The sequence below is a fragment of the Meleagris gallopavo genome, chromosome 1, assembly GCF_905368555.1.
Source record: "Meleagris gallopavo chromosome 1, MGAL_WU_HG_1.1, whole genome shotgun sequence".
In the NCBI taxonomy this organism is placed as follows: Eukaryota; Metazoa; Chordata; class Aves; order Galliformes; family Phasianidae; genus Meleagris; species Meleagris gallopavo.
The window spans coordinates 29,289,424-29,312,540 of NC_139404.1; the positions used below are offsets into that span (position 1 = coordinate 29,289,424).

The window sequence follows — 23,117 nt, forward strand, 5'->3', positions numbered from 1 at the left end:
CCATTCTTGAAAACGTTCCGAGAACAAAGCCCTGACCCATTTCACTGCCATGTAGATGAGAAGGGGCTGCTGTCCTACATGATTGCTGTGCCTCTTGAGCATGAGGGAGCTCAACTGTCCATCCTTACAGCACGTACTTACAGCAACATGACACCAAATTCAGTGGAGAACAACTGCCTATATTTCATGAATATGGCTTCTAAATTAATATTTAAGAAGCTATTTTTGAAAGAAATCCTAGCCCAGTTGACTCTTAATCGTCTCCTCACAGCACTTGGAAGATATTTTCACTCAAGTGCCATTTTCAGACAACCATTCAGCCAGCTACATTAGCAAGTAAGAGTCCATGAACTATGGAAACTATATAAACAGTATTTATAAATGTACTCTGGAAGTGACTGTGATGCAGTATGGTACCATTAAAGATTCACTGCACACACAATGAAAGGAAAAATTATATATTTTTATTATCCCAATTCTTTCAATTAGATCATGATCTATTAAAAAATTCTAGTTTATGAAGATACAATCTATAAAGAGACATCGGCTTACTTACTGTCATTTAATTTAAGTGGTAAAACAAGTATAATGGTCCAAAATTCAGTTTTACAATGATCTGTGGGTGCAAAAACTGATGTTTTACAGTTGTGACCAAATTCCTCCATCCAGCACGGTGTTTTGGTTTGGTGAGATCACGCTTGAAGTGCTACAAACTGCTGTTCTCTGTTAAAATGAATTTATGTCATTTCAAGCATAATGACAACTGTATTTGCTTTTCATATGAAAAATAAACAAACTAATATCCACTACGTTCTACAAACGTAGAATTACTGTTCACATTTCAGAGACTTACAATAGCTTTGCTTCCTGATGAGTACAACACTCTTGCTAAGTTACCCTTGAAGTACACAATTCCCATTTAGCCCAGAGCTACCCTGCCATCAGTACCCTTTCCATATTGGATTCTATAGGCCTGTTTTTGTCCAAAAAAGCCCAAAAAACAAAAAACAGTTTGAGAAGTAGAGAAGACTTATTTTCTCTCTATCTCCAGATTCTCTATTAGTTAATCTTTATCTCCTGCATTTTTACTGTTGAATGTTAAGCTACTATGATCCCAAGTGGCTTCTTCAGAATGAACATTTCTCTATCTACCACTGAGCTCAAGATCTTGAATGAAAAAAGAATAGACCCAGTCTACTCTACTAGTCTGGACCAACTTAACCTGAGCCAGGAAAAAACATATGCACTACTGTAGATGAAGATGAGGCGTAAGAAGGAAACTTACAAATCTAATTATTTTTATACAAGGTAGGTTTGCCCAAGAGTTTCCCTCAAAACGTTTCAAGAGCTAAGAATGTCAGAGTGAAACACAAAATGCCTTCTCAGTGTTCTTAGATCTTCATTTCGTGAGTGAAGCTCCCAGCAGTACTACAGCTCCTCTGAAGTTTTTGTCCAGAAGCTGCCTTGATGCTCCACAGGATGGCTTTACAGACAAAACTCACAAACTATGTCTATCAAATTAATTCAGCCCTATAAAAGCAAACAGACAAACAAGCAAAAACAGCAGCACCTAAGACTGCCTGAATTGGGCAGTGAATATTTTAGGCTAAATTTATGAAACAGAGCTGTTGCTGTGCAGAAGTGTTGAGCAGTAGTCACCTGTGTACTGTGAACCCTCCTGAACTTTCTTTGAGCAGCCTTGTTTAGTCAAATAAGACAAAAACATCTCTGACATTTCTGTGAAGAGGAAGAAGCCTTTGGAAAAATCTAAACTTCTATTAGAGGCATCAAACTTTCAAGGAAAAGAATATCAGGAACAGAAAAAGGTTATCAGAAGAGATTAACAGAGGCAAAAACCAGCACATATTATGAAGAGTATTTTACAGAATAAAAAAGGAGTTTCCCACTGATCAACCCTACTACTTTCACTCTTAACATAGCTTCCAGGAAAGACATTTGATACCAGAAGCATGGTGGGGAGAAGGACAATAGTGACATCCACAAACAAGTGCTTCTATAAAGACATTGAAACAATGGGCTTACTTTTTAATTAGATTATATCTTCATGAAATCCACTCACTGTCAACTTGCCATAGGACTAGTAGGCAACAAGAACCCAACATCAGGTGGCACTGGCAGAGCTGCACAGGCATGTTACTGACTCTGGGATTCCAGCAATGCTGGAGCTCTGCAAAGGCCCTTCTGGAGCCTGGCAAGGCTTACTGGTCTGAATTCACACAATGGACAGCAGAACTACACTTGTCTGCTTTGATTCTTTTTTTGAGATTGAAGCAGTCCTGAGATGAGGACAATAACATTTATATCACTAGGCTTTCCTTGAGCTAATAATCCTGCTGAACCTTAGCTTGCTCTAGTTACAGCATAAATATTGAAATATGGAATATCAGCTGAAGACTGTTGTCCATACTGTCAACTTTCTGTGCTCCTGCATTACTCATACATAATACATATGGGCGTGCAGACAGCGCACAATTTACTCAGAAGCAGAAGTGTTACCTGATCAACATAAGCTTCCCAAAATTTATGCTAGAAGACTTGAAAACAAAAATCCCACATGACCACAGTCTGTCATCCCCTGAAGGCGTGTGTCAGGTTGCCAGACATGATTAGAACGTGATAAGAAAAGAATTTTAAAAGATCATGTACAGGAAGCAGTTCCAGGGTTACACCTTATCTATCCAATGTACATTCAGTTTTTTAATGGATAGGAAGCGGTCAGGCAGACAAAACACTCAGTACTTCCAGTAAGATTTATCATATTCTGAGCTTCAAATAAAAATATTTCTATTTTTAAATGCAAAGCATGCTTGTTAAAACACTTAGTTATTCATTAACATTTTTTATTCTTACAAAAACTGCTTAAAAAGTAAGGGCTGTTCCCAGTCCTCCCTTGTTCTGAAGATTTCAATCTATTTGTCAGTCACTCTCACAAGTAAATTTATTTCCAGTACTTATCTCTTTCGGTGTACAATCCATGTAACTTCGATCCTTGGAGTCACCTTTTTGAGCAGTCCAAGTAGGTATCTCAAGATCAAGAAGATCATCACCAACAACATGCGCTACTGAATCCTGAAGTGCTCTAACCACTGAAGTTCAAAGGACTGATATCGCAGATGCAACTACATATTCAAATATTTCAGGCTTGTTTTCCTTTTCAAGAGTAATAACACAACATCGAGCACTCCTCTACAGCAATTTTAATGCCTCATGATTGCATAATAAAGCTATCACCAGGGCTGAGCAATCAGGAGTGAAAGCTGTCACATAGGAGAGACAGCTCCCATATTCCAAAAGCACACAAGAACTTCAGTGCTGACCGTTTTCATTTTCTCATTGGAGGTGGATGGGAATGGTGGTTTGTGTTTTTTTAGCTACTGCTACCACTAGCTAAACAAGTGCTTTCAGACTGAGACCACCTGTACCCATTCCACACCAGTTAGTTCTGCAAGTAGCACAGCACTAAAGGTCTAGCTTCCTGTCACCCAACAGTGAAGCTATGCACTGGACAATAAGTATTTCATAGTTAGCTCTTGCTTTCACATTCCTATATCTTATTAATACCTTCTTGTTTCTATACCAGTACTACTACATTGTTGTCAAGGCTCCCCTCTAACAAGATCTTGGTGTTTATTCACATCCATCTCCCAAAGTTAGAAATTGCTTTAAAACCATGTTCACAGTGTTCATAAGAGTGCAACATTAGGGTGCTTAGAAGCCTGCAAGGCAAATATTCCATCCACCTCTTCAGCTTTCAAGACAGCCTTACAATGGGGGAGAGACACCAGTTACACCCCATTTCATGGCACCCTTCAGCTCTGCTCATGGCACAAGGTCACAGTGGGCAGCCTTTTTGTCAGAACAAAGCACCACAGAGCCAAGCTCCGAGAGGCAACCACTACAGCAGTACTCTGCTCAAGTCCAGAATGTGAAGACAACAGTAGAAAAGCCTTAGAAGCAGTAAGAGAAGCCTTAGAGGAGACCCAGAAATCACTTCATTTTTGCTACTAAGAGAGTGAAACAGCATGCTCCTATCAGCAGCTTATGACTATAACAAATTGATATGCAGGTGCGAATAGCAGATTAGATGAGGACTACTACAGATACACAATTAAAAACTGGTATTTTGATGCAACTAAAGCTTCTTTTGAAGACAGAGGAGATGCTGCTCTTGCTATGTGACGCCAGTATTTCAAGTCTGTATTTAAATTGAATACATAAGCCACAAGCAACGGGGAGGAAAGGACAAGGAAGACAGGCAGAATGAGGACAGAAAGATTCCTCAAGGAGAGGTTAAGCTGCTGCCACACACAAACACACTGTTAAACACTGACCAAGGGTTTGTGAGCCATGTGGGAGAACGTTAATTGTTACAGGTACTCAGCGTTGGATGAATACCAGGAAGCAGTGCTGAGAAAGTCCATTGTACAATTAAGATGGAAGAGGAATTGCTGAAGGAGGCACTTTCATTTAAGTCCATCCTGCTAACTCCTAACCTAATTATTTACTACTGAGAGTTTCCTTTCCCAAGATTGAATTCAAAGAACAAAAAAACTCAAAAGAATGTTTTGTTTCTCTTGTGGGAAGGATACACACATGGAGGGGCAGGTCTTTATTTGGTGTAGCACTAACCAGTATTTGCAGAAGACAAAAATGTTTTCTGGTCTGTTTGATTCTACTTTGATGCCTGCCACTCAGACAACCCATTACTAGCACCTCTGTCTTACATTCCTGTCACAAAAGCTATAAAGTCAGTAACACTTAACATGTGAACAGGGTAACACAAGGATTAAGCTAAAAATGCTCAAACCATATGCCTAACATTCCAAAAAAACCACCGCTTTACTTTTAAACAATATATTGGTGAGGTTGGCCAAATGCTCGAGTTGTGCCAGCAACTCCTTCCCACTTTTTTTCTGTGTAAGATTTTCTGAATACTTGGGAATATTTTGCCCATATGTAACACTTATGCGGCTGGACTACTCCGACTGAAGTGAAGGAGGATCACTATGCACAGAGCTCGGGGTTCAGCTTTCAGCAGCTTTGATCCTTCCACATGTGCAGATCTGGCTGTGTGCTGCACAGCTGGTGCCTTTTCTCCTATTTGCTAGTTGAGTTGCATCCCCCTCCTGCCCAAGGGTCACTCTGCACCACTTGAAACAGCCAGTTGCTTCCTGACCTTCTAAGGTGCTCCTTCTCTTTTCAAGGGCAGTAGAGTAAACCTATGACAGCCACAGCACGTATTCCAAGCAGGTCACTCAGACCTGAATTTAGCACCTACCATCTTTCCTTTGAAAGAATGGCCAATGAGCTGATCCCAATCAGCTTCTTTATTATCTAACGTTAACAGTATGTACACAGGGACCCATGAATGCTTAACCCAATCAGATGCACCTCTCCTGCCATTTCAGGTAGGCCTATCTTACTGCCATATCTGCAGGACAGGCTCACTTCATCGCAAAGGCTCTCTAAGAATGAGAGATAAGGAAGTGCTCCTTGAGGTATTCAGCAAAGCCCATTTCTTCCTCCTCTCCTGGGCCTAGTTAAACTAGTCCGGGCAGCTTACCAGGGTCCTGGAGACAGACTTCAAAGTGTTTGGTTTTCCTCCATTGTCTCCCGTGTTTGTGGAGCGACTGTTATCAGGCTGTGCCTCCCTCCATCCACCCAGAGCACTCACATCCCCACAACACAGCCACCACAGCAGGCGGCAATCCTCCTCTAAGGGCTGGCTAGGGAAAGGCCTGGCAAGTAAAAGCTGCAGAGGAGCGCAGTGCCTCACACAGTCCACTGCTGCTTTGGCTTCTTGCCTTCCATCTTCAATGAATCTGAGTGCTTAGACCACTCAAAGAACAGCTGCACCTACTGCAGGCAGGGAAACGAGGGAAGGTATCGCTACCAAGGTGCTCATGCAGGCAGGTTTCTGAGCGTATGGGCCAGGACCTTTAAGCCCATTTCATTTCAGTTGCAACGCAGTTTTTAAAAAGCAGCAGATTGATAGAGATGCAAACAGCAGAGAAAGGGGAAAAATAAGGACTTTTTTTGCATTATCAGAGCAACGTCTGGCCTTTAAATTCATTCATTTTGCTCACTGCAAGTAGAATTATAACAATTCGAAGGACAAAAAAAAAAAAAAAAAAAAAAAAAAGCATTTATTTTGTTCTCAGTGTCACGGAGCAGACCCTTTAAAGACATCCTAAAGCAACGCCGTGTGACGAAGCGTCCTCAAAGCAGCACGGCCGCCCTTATCGTCCCGTACCCGGTGCTTCCCGTGGGACCTCCCGCACAGTACCGCCCCACAGCAAGCCGGCCCCGCGGCACCCTGCCCGCCGCCGGCTCTCGAGTGCCACCCAGCGGCCTCCTGCTGCTCTGTGAGGGCCGCCACCCGCCGAGCTCGGCTTCAAGAGACCCATTGAGGCACTGCGAGAGAAGCCTGGCCTTCTTTACAAAAACAAGTAGTTAAAACACGAGCCCTGCATCTCAGTGTTTAAGCAAAAGCACGCAGCGCTATCATTCGTTCTTTGCGTTTGACACCTACGCAGTTTCAAGTGATCTTCCTCAGGTCAGCCTGTATGGCCGTTCCTTCTGGGATCCCCCTACAGCTCCTCAGGCTGTGAGGCACATCCAGCAATGGCTGGCTTCACAGCTAAGGGAACATCTCAGTTCTAGAGCTGCTCCCCAGGATGAAGCTCAGAAACAATGTTAACCAATAGCCCGAAAGATCACAAAGCCTGTTAGCATTTATTTTTAACGTCACTTTATTCCTCCCCAATCACAAATGTCTTTTGTCCTGTATAGATGCATATTCTAGCAGCATTTTAAACACTTCCCTACTTTGAATACCATGACGTGGACATCTATCTGAACAGAAAGATTGCGTAAGCAGTGCCATATGCTCCTGATCCCCTGCATTTGTGCTTATTGCAACACAACGTGTGTATCCAGTCCAACAGCATCTGTGTGCTAAAAAACGATTTTTTACATGATGCTCGGAATAGACTGATAATAACCTATTCAGTGGTTCCAGATTATTAGGATATCTACATACAAACCAAGATTGCAAGCAAATAGCTCTGTCATTACCAGAAAGATTGCTTTTTAAAATTTACTTTAAGCTAACTGCTGCTTCCAAAGCAGACTGTCTTGCAGAAGTATTGCACCATCAACTCTATGCTTGTGGAAACAACTGCTCAAGTAAGTTCAGGCACTGACACATCTCTCCAAGTACACCTTAATATCATGAGGTCAAGTCTTCTGTAACTCATTTCTTTACACAGCAGATTACTGAAGTCTTTTCAGAGGCTGGCCTCAGTCATCAATGTTGCTATGTGATTGGTTGCAGTAGTTGTCAAATTCAAATCTGGATGCAATGCTGTACCTTTCCAGTGGAAGATGCTTCACTCCTGAAGTTGGTAAGGTGCTTCAGATTGCTTGGCAAATATTTAAGGCTTAAGTCATCTCTGCATCCATCTGCATCAAATGGACTGATTTTCTCACTCTCTCATACTCTAGCTGTGGACCTCCCTGCTACCCCATCATGTACTCAAAGACAACTTTTGTACAGCAGAGCTTATACTTTGAAAATACTACCAAAACTACTTTTTCTTCCAGCTATGTACTGTAGTTACCAACAAGTCTCACTTTTAAAATGGCATGAAAAGTATCTCAAAGCCATCAGATTAGTAACGTACAAAACCTGCTGCTGGGACAACATTCAGCACACATCTGCACTAAGAAGACTGCCAATTCCCTCTTCCACACTAAGGACTACTCTATCAAAACAATTGTGAGAGGTATGAGCTCTTAAATAAGAGCACATCTGATTGACAATCATATGTCAAACATATGCATCTGCCCTGTCATCATTCCTCACATCAGCTGTAGACAAGCACTGCTAAACAGAGCCATGGTGACTCTCATCTCAGGAGCACTGATCTACACACCCTGCTTTAGCTGCCATTCCCATGCTATCTCAGTGTCAGGCCTCAGAAGTGACACAGTTAAGCTACAATAAACTATGATGAATTAAGTGAGCAAGTATCCAGAATTCATTCTCCCTGGGCTGAGTAACACAAAACTCAGCAGAGATGAGGGAAAAACCCTTTGTTTTCAAGAAGGTAGAAACTAGTCATGGAGAACTTCTGTGGCTGTGAAGCCACATGAATGATAGTTCTGCAACACCCTGTGTAGCACAGCATGCTTCTGCTGCATTGTCTACACCTGATACTTCACTGATAAGCTGATGTATAAACACCACTACACATCCGTTATGCAAACTATTGTCTTGGGGAGAATGAAGGGCACAGATTAAAGCTGGACAGGAAAGCTTAAGGACTGAGCAACAAAAGAGGCTAAACTTGATAGGATTTTCACTCGCATCACAGTCATATCAGAGATAAAGACTAAGTGATACTCTCAGCCTACCATGTTCTTCAGGCTTAAAGAGACTTCCTTTTGCACACCGGCAATTTGCCATTCAAGCAACAAATTCAAATAAGCCGTTAGATCTACTCCAAGTTAAAAAACATTACAGGAGTCAGCTACTTCATGTTATTTTTTAAACCATAAAAAGCAGCAGTCAAAGCAATGTTTCAGTTAGGTAGAGAACACTGCATTAATTTCAAAAACTAAATCGTGGTAGGGTTGGAGACTGTTGCACTGGTTAATGAATGAAGTGACTGTTTTCAAAGACATCCACACATGCACAGATCATAGCCAGCGTGAACAGTTTTTATAGCACTGCTGTATAATCTCATTCAGTTATTTGACTACTGATGGTAATTAAGGTCCATAATCCATTGCCAAAAAATAAACAAATGTGAACAACCACCAAAATGTAGGCAATGGCAGAAACTGTGTGGATATTCCAAGTTTATTGCCAAGTACTTAGCAGTTCAGGGAAAATTTGAAGTTAAAATAAATTCTTGAGTGTGTACAAAACATAAGAATGGAGCCAAATGATTCTCAAGCACAGGAAAAGCAACGGCTGAAAGAGAGTTGTTTATGAAGAACGAGTATCTTGAAGCTGGATTACAAGGAACGCGATTCACAGATGAGAACTACAGCAGTAGAAAACCACAAAGGAAGTTAAAGTTGTATGGCTGTAGTCAATCCAGCCTTCTTTCCTTTGGGACTTGCACAGAAATACAGCTATGCTGCAGACTTTCTGTAGGGTCTGATCCTAGCAAAGTAAGTACTTTACCAGTGTACTAGTTATTAACTACAAAACTTGATGTAGTAGTACTGTGGTATTAAAGAAATGTGCACCATTATTATGAATACTAACTGTAATATATTATATATGAAAATGAAACATTATGTATGAAGAGAAACAAGTATAGCAACTGATATCTAAACATGAAGTCACAGTGGCACACTGAACAGTTTTTGGTTAAACCAGGCTCGCTTAAAAATAGAAAGCAGAGGCTGGGCTCTTCTCTCACCCCATTTTACATGTCTTTACATTCATTGATTTGAGCAGAGTTCTTCACAATTTATGTCATTGTGAGAGGAGAATCAAGCCTTGTGTGTTTGAAAGGAAACTGCAGATACGTTTCCCACCAGAGTGCAGGGGCAGATTTAAAAAAACAACACAAGTATATGAACTGTGAAACCAACAGAGTACACAAGTGAATGCAAGCATAGAGGCTCTGGCTGGGGGTGGTGGTGGGGAGCTTGCAGCTTATCCAGGTTTTTTTTTGTTTGTTTTTTGTTTTTTTTTTTTTTAAAGACTTGGGTTTAGCATGAAGAAGTCAAAAGTCCAGTTGTTACACTGGCTTTATAACAAAATTATGGAAGTATTACATTTAGATTTTCTGACAGACATCTTCGATTTATATTTTCCTGCTTATATTCTGTAGAATGAGTACAGGACCACTTCGCAAAGAACTGATTTTCTTCTCACCGGAGTTAGGAAGTGAGGTACAAGAGATGGAATTATTCTCGTACCAGAAAATGGTGCCTAACAATGAGTCACATCCAAGCTAAAATAAGAGATCCTCCCAAACTCTTCAGGGTCTACATTGACTACTGAGACCAACACTTACCAAGGAAGTCAAGTCTGACAAAGTACTGGTTGATTTAGAGGTGGCAGAACAACTTAATGGTGCAGACCTGCTGGGGGCCTACTGAAACTGAAATTGACCAGCTAGGCACAACTGAAGTTACCACTTTATCACTGTATCTCTGGGTAGCAGCAGCATGTGATTAGAAAGCAACTTTTTCACCACCCTGGCAAGGAATGCAAAAAGGGATACATGAGTTCATTTCTGTATCATGTTTACCATCCTACTGCAATGTTGAAATCAACCATTGCTCAGAGTCCAACGCTGCTGGAACACATACTGTCACTGCCTGCTTGCAAATGCTCTTTTCCACCCTCATTTGTGTGCACAACTGGTGTTGCAGCTCACATCCTTAAGTATTCCACCCCACTCCAATAGATATGCACGTCTGAAGTTTCCTTTTGAAAAGCAAGTCTGGATTCTCTTCCCACAATGGCATTAAGTACTGACTGATTTAGTATGCAACAACACAGGAAGAAGGTAAACGCTGGACAAAGGAGGACGACTTTATCTACTGAAGAAACAAGTCACATAATTCAAGATCTACCTGCTAGTTTCCATGAGAGTTGTTATGTCAAAGCATTAGTCTACTTCCAGTGCTGATGAGAAGGTAAAAAGAGACCCAAGAACAAGCATCTCTTGAATATCCAACTCAAAATGCTTTGGAGTTGTTGCTTAAATGTTGAATGCTGACTTGTATAAAGAAAAAAAAAAAAGAATGGAGAACTTCACTCTTTCATGAACAGCCTGATATTGCTCCAATTCTCAAAAGACAGCTAGGAAGTACAACTATGTGCTATTATACCACAGTCAAGAGTTTCTGTAATATCAGTACCTCTCTACACCTCCAATTCTAAGACATTAAGATGTGCTTAGCAACTAATAGATCAGAAACGATAGCTATAGCACAAGACGATAAAGAGACACTGAGAACAAATCTATTGAAATTAGAGCCTAAAAGGTGGCAGATTCAGAACTAAACAATAGAGCTCTGATCATCAGCAGAGATTTTGCATAGAAACCTGATTGGCAGTAAATATGCGAGAATGAAACAGATGCCCACTTGTCACTGTGGTCACTTCAGTTCATACACCTACATTGCTCAAGTTCAAAATAGCAGCAGCTACTTTGAGAAGCTATGAGCTATTCTGGCACAAAAAAAAAAAAAAAAAAATCCATTTTATGTAACAGGAAAAGCGGAAAAACCATATGTTGATAAATCAATTGGCTGTTAGCCTGGACTGCTAAACTACAGCGTCACAGCATCTGAAATCCCTCGCGAAGACTGCCCAAGTAGCTTGACAGCATGAAGGGCTGGGTAAGGCTCAGTGCTTCCTGGGTTCACAGTAGCTGCAGAGCTCCCAGCTCACTAGCCCACCCAGCAGCTCATACTTTGCTGGGAATACTCTCAGGATTGTGTCCAACTGGTGGAGTGCCGCCAGAGATGGCACTTCAACAGCTTGTTGGCAGCTCATACTTAAATGCAATAACTGGGGTTCCCACTCACTATAAAGTGCTATCCACCCTCACCCTGACACTCACCTCCACCCCCTATACCCTTCCCATGTCAGTCAGTGCCTCACAAAAGGGGACAAAGGCTGTGGAAAAAAGCTGCCATAACACAACTGCTGGCCTTCTTCAGGCAGCTCCCACTACTTTCATGTGCTAATGGTACCCACAGCAGATGCTGGCTGAAATCCACATTACTGCAAAGATAGAGCAAAGCTGTGCTCCAGGTAACATTGTCAGAAGGCTGGAAGTTAGGCATGTTTCTCGTACCTCTGTACAGATGAGAGCTCAGCATGCTTGCTACATGCTTGGCAGTGCTCAAAGACATTCATTGGCTATTGGCCTGCCAAGCTGTTTAGGCTTAGGTTCCTTTGCATTCGCTTCCAACTATTAATTTTGCTAACTATAAACATATCCTCTGTGTATCTTACTCCCATATTCCATATGTACAGAACTAACTCATTTCAGTCCTTGGATGAATTGGAACTCAATATTTATCAAACAGATCCAACACGCTTTGCAAACAAGAGAGGAAAAAAAATCTTGCAATGAAGTTATCCATACGATCTTTCTGATGAGTGAAGCTTGAGGAAACAGTTCAAAGCTCTCAAAGCCATATGTATGTGCAAAAGACATCTGCAATTCACCAGCGAGGTTCTAGACCTAGCATAATTCATTTTGCAGTTTGTATACAGAGATGCAAATACATTATGTTCAGACATTTCTTCAATGCTTCCATAAAATTCATTTACAAGAGTATAAATATTCACATTTTGACTTGTCATCTCAGCTTCTGAAGCTTTTATTTTTCTACAGAAACACTGAACTTGCAAAAATATTTTAGCCCCTTTCCATAAATGTCATACAAGTCAAAATACTTTAATCATAAAGCAGGCACACAAACATTTAATTTCTCTACAACCACTTTTGAACTTCTGGGTGTATAACTATAACACTTGACTACAAAAAGATCTTTTAGAAAACACCTTTGCTAATCACTCACTGGTTTTTAACACACTTTTGAACCACTCAGCTTCTGCTACGGTTAGACAAGTTGATCCACACTTGAAAGTGCAAGAAGGCTTTAAGTTTGTCCCCTAGTTACTGCACATTTGTGTTGCAAGAGCAATGGGCCATGAATGCAGGCAGTGTCAGGCAAGCCATGTGCTGGGCTGGCTGAGTGGGAGAGCTTGAGCAGCTAAGCAAGCTCTCGCTGAGCTAGCACCACCCCTGTCACATGGTGAATTCACTAACTGGGGAGATCATAGGAAAGGAAGGTGGGCAAAGCTGAACAGTTACAGCACTTTTGTCAGAGGAGGGTTGTTTGCTCTCATGAGGAATACTGAAGAGGAGTGATATATCAGTATGTGTTTGGATACCCTTAAAGGTTCAACCACAACTCAAGGGACTGAAATGAAAAATGTGTGTGTAGAGACTAGCAAGAGAAGATACAGCTCTCTTGCAGTGTGAGAATATGCAAGATCAGAATGACTCGAAGTCCACATTGCCACATTTGTAGCTGGATCTATGTGATTTTCAGATCACTCAACCACCCTCAGAAATGAAGATTCTTGGACAGCAGAGACTCTTTAAAAAAAAAAAAATTAAAGACTGACATCACCCTGTTTTAAAAACATCTGCAGGTTTTATTATAGGCATCATGATATTGACATGCAGATTTTTTAATCATGCTGGTTGCAATTATACAAATCAGTGATCAAACCCTGTGAGAGCCAGAGTTGTTGTATATGCTGCATTAACACACAGATTAGACATGGTTTTGGCACGCTGCCGTCAGAGAAACCTGGTTCTGAGATCATATGATATTAAGATTGGGGCCAGTTGGTGCAAGATTAGAAGGCACCACGCTATAAAAAGGATAAAAATAGCACAGGAAACAAAACTTATGTAAAATAAAAGCAAATCAACCATATTTCAATATTTGGAAGGCGGTTGGAAGTGGGTTTTTTTGGCACGTGGCAGCTCCACAAAACCTTATTGTGTGCAACCAGAAACATTAAAAAAAAAAAAACACAAAAAAACAACCACAATTGTTTCTAGAGTCAAAGACTGTAGTTGCAAGCTGTGGGATCAGTGCTCTGATAAAAGAAGGGTAACTGCACTAAATTGTTGCAGGTAGAAGTCTAGCAGCACATTCCATTGTAGTTTTACCAGCTTTTGCCAACTCAGTAGAACTGGAAGGTGAGGGGGCACAGCAGGAAGGACAACGAAGGAGAGAAGAACAGCAAAAGTTATTGGGGGCTATCAATCAATGCTTTAGCCAGGAGTGCGCAACATCAGCACAGAACAACTGCAGTGACACAGCTTTTGTTGATGTATAACCCCTGGAAATGGAAGGCCTGCCTGAAAGACTGTCTACCGGAGGTCTCCTAGCTAGATCAGCACTCTGAGGTTGAAAGGCCCCAAATCATCCTGAAGAACTTACGGTTGTATTTAAGAACTTATTAGAAGTTTGCCTTCCAGGCAAAGTGCCAAGAAAAGGTAATCTAGCAAGAAGCTGCCATGTACAGATATTTTAGAAATACTACAAGTGTTTGTACTGGCTTGTGCCTCTTATGTCTGAGCACTTCACTCATTCTGTACACTTAAACATATTCTTCTGCAGGGGGATTTTTTCTTAAGAGTTGTCAGTTTGTGTTGATAATCATTTGCTTACTTTCTACATAAAAGAAAAACAAAAAAAACACCACCCAACCAACAAAAAAGGTCACAATAGCACAGTATAAGCAAGCAAGATATAAAGAATTATAGCATAAGACTTGAAAAATCCATTTTAGTAACTGGAAATATCCTTCAGATACCAGCCAAGGAATTGTTTCTGTAAAAGAAATATGTAATTTCAGCAAATTGTGAACTGATGTGATAGCCTATCTTGGTCTTTCTGCCAGAAACATCATGACTTCAGTGTGCTAAAACTCATAAATAACGTTTCTCACCATCATTTTTAGCCATGAGGTGGAAGGGGGCAGACAGAAATTGCTGCATTGCACCCTCCTATGCTGCTTCTTCCCATCACACAACTCCTAAGCCAAACAGTTCAAGTATATGAGTAAAGGCTATGCACTGGTATAAGCACTTCCAGGAGCGGGACCAAAGCAAGCATGGCTCACAAGGAGTATATACCAGTGGTCACAGCTAACCTCAAGTTTACCTCCGTTTAAAACAGCATAAACAAAACAATGCTGGTTAAGCTGAAGCTCCACACTCAGTACAAGCAAGTTGATACTGACACGTGCCACTTGGCCATTACACACACCTAGCACATATTCAAGTATCCTTAACACAATGCAAGACCGCAGAACCATTTTCCTAGAATTATGGAAAGAGATCACTTTGTCGGGATAAAAATAAGAAGTGATGTCTTGGTGTATGCATGGTTACAGCCCTGGCAGCCACAGCAGGGATCTCTACTTGAGGACAGCAGTGGTAGAAAGGATAAACAAAACCCAGCATGTTTTGTTTGTTTTACATGGACTTCATCACTACACAATACAATTACCCCTGGAATGTCCAAGACCCAGCACCCAAGCAAACAGTGCCTTCACGCTGAAGCTCAGCTTTCTGTCTGTGCTGGGAGAAGCTGTGCATGGTAAGTGATGACAGTACACTGTTGTGCAAGACCTATGGTACAAAGGGAGAGGACTTCCAGGCTGGGACACAAAGGCTGAAGCATTAAAAGGGGAGCAAAGACATAATACGAACTAAATCAATTTAAATTACTTCATAAACTGTAGACATTCATTAGCGTAGAAGAGTTTCACAGGAAAACAATGACAAAGTCAAAGCCATCTGATTTTCATATGCTAATTAATTAAACATGCCAAACGCATTTAATCTCTTATTATAACCATAGGGGGAGACAGACGAAACTCTTGAAGTTCTGCAAAGCCAGGTCATTAGAGAGCCAAGTCACTCCTCACATCTCTGCCTCGCACACAAACGTACACTCCCCACTTATTACAGGTCTAAGAGGAACCGGCCCTGCCCTCCCGCTCCTTCTCCTCCCCGGGAGGACACTTGCGATCTTTCCACGCACCCTAAATGCCTCACAAAGCGTTGGAAAGAACCGGTTTGCTAGAAAAGAAGCACAGAAGCCATCTTCCAAAAAGCCAGAGTTAAAAGTCCTCATCCCCGTAAGAAGCAGGGTGAAGTGGAAAGGAGATTGATAATCTGCTTGCACTCAGACATGGCACTCCTCCCCTTTAAGTCCCGCTAACATTTGGGAGCTTTTTTTTTTTTTTCTCCTTTTTAAGCTAGGAAAGGATTCTGGTGTTTATACAGGGCTCTTCTTGCTTAATAAATCTTAAATTGAAACAGATTTTTTTTTTTTTTTAAACAATTACCTTCTTCAGAGTTATCATACGACAGGATATTAGGGAAAGCCAGAGCCGCCTGTTGCTCTCACCCACATCTGCCTCCAATCTTTACAGCTCAGCCATTAACCCTGTCGGGTCCCCAGGCGCACACCTCGCCCAGCCGGCGGCACGGCTGCAACGGGCTGACGCGGGCTGCTTCGGCACGATCCCTTCTGCCGCACAGCCGGAGGGCAGCGCCGCGGAGCCGCCCGTACGGGACACGACCCCCGCTGCGCGGCCGGCCCCGCTACAGCCGCGCTCGGGCGGCGCTGCGCCGTGAGGGCGAGCGTGTGGCACTGCCTGGCGTGTGGCACTGCCTGGCGTGTGGCACTGCCTGGCGTGTGGCACTGCCTGGCGTGTGGCACTGCCTGGCGTGTGGCACTGCCTGGCGTGTGGCACTGCCTGGCGTGTGGCACTGCCTGGCGTGTGGCACTGCCTGGCGTGTGGCACTGCCTGGCGTGTGGCACTGCCTGGCGTCAACCCCCGCAGCTGGGCAGAGGGGCAGCCGCGCCAAACCCCGGCAGCTCGACGATCGCAGCGGAGTGACGCAACCCGAACTTTTCGTTCATCTGCGACGCCTTTTCGGTTCCAGCCCGCGGAGAACGCGCGCCGTTATCCTCTCATCCCTCTGCACGGGCGATCCGGCAGCACCCTGCGTCCAGGCTCGCCCCGAGGGGCTGTGACAGACCGCGGCTCAGCCCCGCCGGCACCGCGCTGACAGCCCCGCTGCGCTCCGGGGGCCCTCTCGGTGAGACGGGAGCGGAGCAGCCCGCTTGTCATCGGGCACGCCGTAGCCCAAAGCTTCGGCCGGGAAGGAGCAGCCGCCGCCGCCTCCCGCCCGCTGCCCCCGCTTACCTCCGAGCCGCGGCGACGCGCTCCCGAGTGGGGGCCGGAGCCACGAGCATTGACAGCGGAGAGGCGGGCACCGGCTCTGCCACGCCGAGGCGGCGCAGATGAAGACAAACCGCGAACCTCGCCGCGCCCCGCGCCCGCCGCGAGTGGCCGAGCCCCGCTCCTGCTCCCCGCCCTAATGGGGCTCCGCCGCTCCGCGCCCGGGACGGCGACCGTCGCCTCCCGCTGCGCCCATTGGCTGCCGCCAACCCGGCGGGGCGGGGCGAGGGGCGGGGTCGGGGCGGGGCTTCGTTCACCCGCGGGGTGGGGCGGGCGGGACGCTGCCCCTTAGAGCTCACTGAGGCGCTGCGAGAGCCGGGGGAGCTGCGCCGTCTCCCCGTTTGGGGGCTTCGCGACGGTTTTCCCCTCCCCGGTGCTGAACTGGGCCGTGTCAGTGAGAATGGGGCTGTTTAACGATGCCATGTAGATGTGCTTAATTTTGTACAGGTCTGGGAGCGGGATCCGCATCGCCAAACGGCTCCTCTTAAATCTGAGTCAAGTCTGAAAATAAGCACTTCCAGATTGCATCTGTGTGGAATTTTCAAAGGAAGCACAGACAAACAGGTGACACCTTCTTACAGGCAGTCTCCATCGCCTTTGTCATCAGGATGAGGTTTGATGTAATTTAAGAAGACACATGAGGGATGAAGTAGAAATGCCGGGGAGTGGGGGGGGGGAGAAGGGAAAGCATACTTTCGAAAAGGAAAAAGAAAAGGACAGCAGTGGTGGCAGAGGGTGCCTGCAGCCATCTGCTATGCTGGTTCTCCTTGTCCCCTGCCCTATATTCTCCCATGCCACCTCTCTGAGCCTCTCTGTAGCACTTATCACCACGATCTAAATGTATTTAGTCTGTGTTTGCAGCACTGCTTGATTTCCGTCATTTACTTCTTCCCACTTCAAGCTCCAGAGGTATAGGAAATCAGATAGCTTGGCTTGTAAATAACCTTGTCAGAGGTGTTTACAGTCATATATTAGCAGATCTGAATCTGGAATGAAAGAATTTATGGCCAATGCCCTCTTTTAAGTTGTATTTCTGTTTATCTGATCCTCACTTATAAATGCCTCTAATTAAGCTATAAACTCTTCGTTTCTACTTAACCATCTGGGTAGCCTGGGAAGCTTGTGACAGAAATGTAATTTACCCATACCACAGCCACGTCTGCAATGCAAATCCAGCACAACTGCTTCCCGAGCAGCCTGCTCCGGTTTCCACTACATGGACAGAAATAAAGCTTGTCCAAACTAGCAGTGTAAGTCCTCACTGGGAATGGCAGGACACTGTGTTTGTTCAGGAATGAAAATGCACCTGTAACCCTGCGAACAGTGGGAGATAGCATTTCCAGTTGGATTTTAGAAAAGATTTCTTCTCAGAAAGTGTGGTGTAATAAAGAAAATCTGCACAGCAAAAATGCCCAGCGTTAAAATAGCCGTTCATCTATTTTAAATTGTTACTGAATATTTCATAAATATTTATGCAAGAAAAGACATCTAACCTGGCAATATGCAAGCTTAATACTAGTATGAGCCTCGGCTTTGTTACCTTGGCATAGTAAAAAATCCAACTTGCATGGAACACTGGGCAGTACTTATAATATATATCCTAAAATTTGTATCATATTTAGGATTTTTCTCTAGAATGCGATGCTGACAGATACCATGAATTTCATGCAAGGAATGCAATTTTTAGCCTACATTACAGAATCCTTTTTGAATATGTGAAGTGTGAAAAGTTTCTGAAGTGTGAGTATAGACACAAAGGTACCCCAGAAAGCAATGCCTGGAACAATCTGTAAGACCTTCTTTTCCAGTTTTAACCTCTTTCAGTCACTACTTTTAATATTTCTTTTTATTCTTAGAGTATCCCATGTTTTCATATCTGATAGGTCTAGCTAACCTTGGTAGTCAAGAAGACACAGAAATCTTCTTTTGCATAAATTATATGTAAAAAGTTACAACTGAACTGCAAATAGAGTGAGTAAAAGCAGCTCCTGAGCTGGGCAGCATAATCCCACCTAGCACTGACGCAGCTTTGAGGCTCTCCCTGCTTGGACTAACGGCCTTCAGAAGTCCTTTCCAACCTCATAGGTACAGGATCCTGTGACCTGGAGATGTTGGATCCAGCCACAACAGGAGATGCAGATCAGATTGTGCCGTCTTGTTACCAAAACAGTTAAAGTATGGGGCCATAGACAGTGCTTGTCTCTGGAGATGGAGAGTGTGAGTGAAGCATCGTGGTATAATCCTGGCATTAGGCCACTCCACAGGTGCCTGTCTAAATGGTAGTTATATGTGCACTTACAATTGACGTCAGATTAGGGGTCAGACTTGGTTTTTCTTTTAATCAAGTCAGATTGGGCTGTTTTGTTCTGCTTTAACTTTGCTTACTGCTATGAAATGCTGGGCAGCTTCTTGGATCATTTGGAGATTTTTTGGAGAGCCAGTGTTGTTCCTCACTTTCTGCAGCACTGTACACTGGATTTTAAACGTTTTCTTTATTTCTTACTGTGCCTTTAAGGATGGGTACAATGGCTGTTTTTCCTTTTTTTACTTCCAAATAGCAATAGGAATGCCTCAATTTCCCTGTTTCCATGAGAAAATAAAACTGTATTTCATGACATGTGTCTTATAAGGTTGAGTTAATATTTGTGCAGTGTTTGAGTTGTATAGAAGCACATCAGTGAATAATATTAATGAGAACACCTAATGAGAACACCTTGTTCTACCTCTACATTTGGCCTTTCTGGACTACTACGGAATCAAATAATGTAAGCTACCTGAAGGAAATAGGTATAAATACTCCCATGCTGATTCTTATCAAACCAACTCTTTTCTTTGGCTTGTATCTAGCAATATGTTCTTTATCAGAGGTATAGACTGGGCTTAAAAAACAGTTTTACAAACCAATGCTAGTACTGAGTTTTCACAATTGCAGTGCTTTGAGGATTGCTTTCCCCAGTTCCATCAGGCACACCACTTTCCTTCCCTGTACCCTCAGGCATCCCAAAGGTCTCCATCAAACCCTCTCTGAAGGCTGGGTGGCCTTTGCAGTGCAGCTGGAAATCTGCCCCTAGCTATCCAAGTCAGGGACAGGCTGAGGAGTTTTAGGGCTCCATCCTAGAATCCAGATTTGTGTTCTTATCCTCTACAAACCTGGATATAACGCAGGCAAGAGGGAGGGAATTTCATCCCACTACAGAGCCAGAACCAAGATGCCTGCCTGCATGTGGGAAAGGTGCTGAGCTCTGGGTTTTCCAGTTCAAGTTTTGTTTCAGGATAAGCCATCTCTTTTTCCGATTTATTTTTGCAACAGTCCTTCATTTCTGTGTAAGAGCTCTCCTGTTTTTTGGTTTGTTTGGTTTTTTTTTTTTTGCCTTTTTAATTTGTTTTGGCCTCAACCTTTGGCTCTGTAACATTTTCAGCTACATGAGTTTTCATAATCTCTGTGTAAAAGTGTATGGCCTGATAAAAAAAGCCCCTTATGGATTTCATTCCCAGGCATCTTCCATAGCTTTTAAATCTCTCTGTTCTCTCTACCTGGACTAAAATGTCATCCTTATAAGAAGGCCTCACACTCTGCCTTCATTCATAGACTTCTCCATCAGTTCTTCTAGCTCAGTAATCTCCTCTGGACTAGGATAAAACGGGCAATGTGACCAAGAGGAAATGAACAACATTTCATGTGCCATACGTGCAAATAATCCCCGTCTGTTCCTGAGATGCGCTGTTGTTCTCTTCCCACTGAGCTGGAGACAGCCCTGCTAGCTGCTGTGGGGTTGGAGCAACTCCTGGAAGGCAGCCGAACATCTCTGTACCCAGTCCAACTGCAGATGACTGTACTCTGCCTTTGGAGTGGTCTCAATGAATCTGATTGTTTTCCAGAAATAATGGCAAAAATCTCCGCATTTCACTAGCTGCAGATGAAAATTAAGAAACCCAGTGACCTTTGAATAGGTTTCCCAGTCCTCCTAGGCATTATTCTCCTGTTGGTACTCCTGAGAGGCTAGCATGGATTTTTCACAGCTTTTTCCCCAAGTATATGGCCATTTCATTGCCTGGAGATGTTTCCATTTGCACAGGAGATGCTGAGACGGAACAACCTTCTGTTGTCCTCACTTGGAGAGATGGAACAGCTTGAAAGCATATGCCCGATCCCATGTGCACTGAGACATTTGATTATTAGCTGTTCATAAGACCAACTCAGATTTGTAAGCAATACGCGGAAAAGATTTGATAGAAGGAAATAGATATTATTTTGAATAAGTACCACTGATGCTGTTATCAAATTTGATTCTCTTAAAATTTACGCTTTGAGAAGCCGGAGTGTTAGAAGTTAAGGCTAATACTTCACACCATTTGTTGTTCTTCTTTGTCAAGCCAACTCCTAGCTCAATCAGCTTTTGTTTCACTGTGTTACTGTCCTAACATGATTTAAACAGAGATCATTATTTGCCTGCACAGGAGATCTTAATCTTTCACTTAAATGTAAATTGCCAAGTACGATTGCTAAACAAATTGATTGAATGCCATTGATTACTCATCAAATAATTGTGGGAAATCATGTAAATCAATTATTCATCATCCTCAAAGAATAGATGACATGAAGAATAAGCTGCAATTAAGATAAAATACTATTGGCTTCTGTACCAATAATTTCTTTTGAAATTACAATTCTGGCAATTAAAGCAAATTGAAATTAAAATGTGAGTAGCCTGATTGAAGCGCTGAGTAGTGATTGTACAGAAGTGTAATCTGCTGGAGTTTATTCACATGTGGGGACACAGATGATGTTTGCCTCCTGAAATGTTTTCTGTTTTTCCCCATGCATTATTTCTGTCTAAAGCGAAGATGCTGATATGATTATAGTTTTTAGTCTCCTCCATTATGATGTGACCAACCCACCAGTGCTACAAAAAGTAAAACACACTCCTAAAAATAATGTAAACATTTAATTCCCATGCTAAATTTATTCTGAGTTTAATCTGTATTATTTCCTACTATATTCATACTATGTATTTCGTATGTGTAGAATCCAGAATCTAGATTCAAAGTAGCGTGGATAAATTTCTATTACTGCAAGGATTTGGTTTCGTAGACTTTATAGAGTTTTGAATTTATTAATTGAGTTATTATTTCCATCAATACAGGGCTGACCTGCTAGACATTTAAATCAATGGAAAATCTCCCTATTTGCTATGTGTAATATACCTAGAAAAAGCATCTCTAAGAATCAGTAAAAATAGAGGTGTTATTCTTCATTAAAACCAGTGATTATGAAATTTCTCAGTCAGTTGGACTCAGGCAAAAGCAAAGACCTCTGACATGTAAGCTTTGTCTTGACATGTTTTTGGAGAAGAGAAGGCTCCGAGGAGATCTCATTGTGGCCTTCCAATACTTGAAGGGGGCATATAAACAGAAGGGGGAACAGCTGTTTACATGGATTGATAGTGATAGGACAAGGGGGAATGGTTTTAAACTGAGACAGGGGAGGTTTAGGTTAGATTTAGGAGGAAGTTTTTCACACAGAGGGTGGTGAGGCACTGGAACAGGTTGCCCAAGGAGGTTGTAGATGCCCCATCCCTGGAGGCATTCAAAGCCAGGCTGGATGTGGCTCTGGGCAGCCTGGTCTGGTGGTTGGTGACCCTGCACATAGCAGGGGGGTTGAAACTGGATGATCATTGTGGTCCTTTTCAACCCAGGTCATTCTGTGATTCTGTGATGATTCTATGTTAAGCCGTTTTTGACTATCATACTAAAAAATGACATGCATAAAATGCTCTTCCACCAAAGTAGTAAACAGGAAGGTCATTAACATCGCAAATCGTGTTTCTGTTTCGAACGCCCAAAGTATTTCAAAAGGGTTGTTAAGATGAGGGGATTTTTAAGCACCAGGGATGAACACTTCTCCAGAGGCAATCGCTATTTTCTATCACTGCTATATGACTGAGTGCAGCTATTACTTACAAATAATAGCCTCACATGTCATTGTTTTGATGCTGATAGGATGAGGTGGTAATAAGCAGAGTGCAAATATTTAGATAGATTTGAAATTCATGTACTGAGAATACACATTCAGGTATGATTAGGGCTACGGTTTAGATATGCGTCGTCTCATAGTCCTTAAGGTCCTTTTGCCTCAACAACATGTACTGTAGCAATCAGTTCAGAAGCGATAAAGGCAAGGTTTGCAAATAATACACACACACTCAGAAAAATGTGTTCCATCACCATGTTTACCTAAGTAGCTGTTGTTTTGTTTAATCAA

The 23,117-nt window shown here is 42.7% G+C and overlaps 1 protein-coding gene across 1 annotated transcript in view; it reads right to left on the reverse strand.

Moving 5' to 3' along the window:
* The window catches only part of PRICKLE1 (prickle planar cell polarity protein 1), a 62,123-nt gene extending 45,093 nt beyond the window's left edge, over nt 1-17,030 (reverse strand). Inside the window, exon 1 of the mRNA XM_085219652.1 lies at nt 16,820-17,030. The gene's annotated coding sequence lies outside the window, so the exon portion shown is untranslated. The remainder of the gene's footprint in view (nt 1-16,819) is intronic.
* Between the last annotated feature and the right edge of the window lie 6,087 nt (nt 17,031-23,117).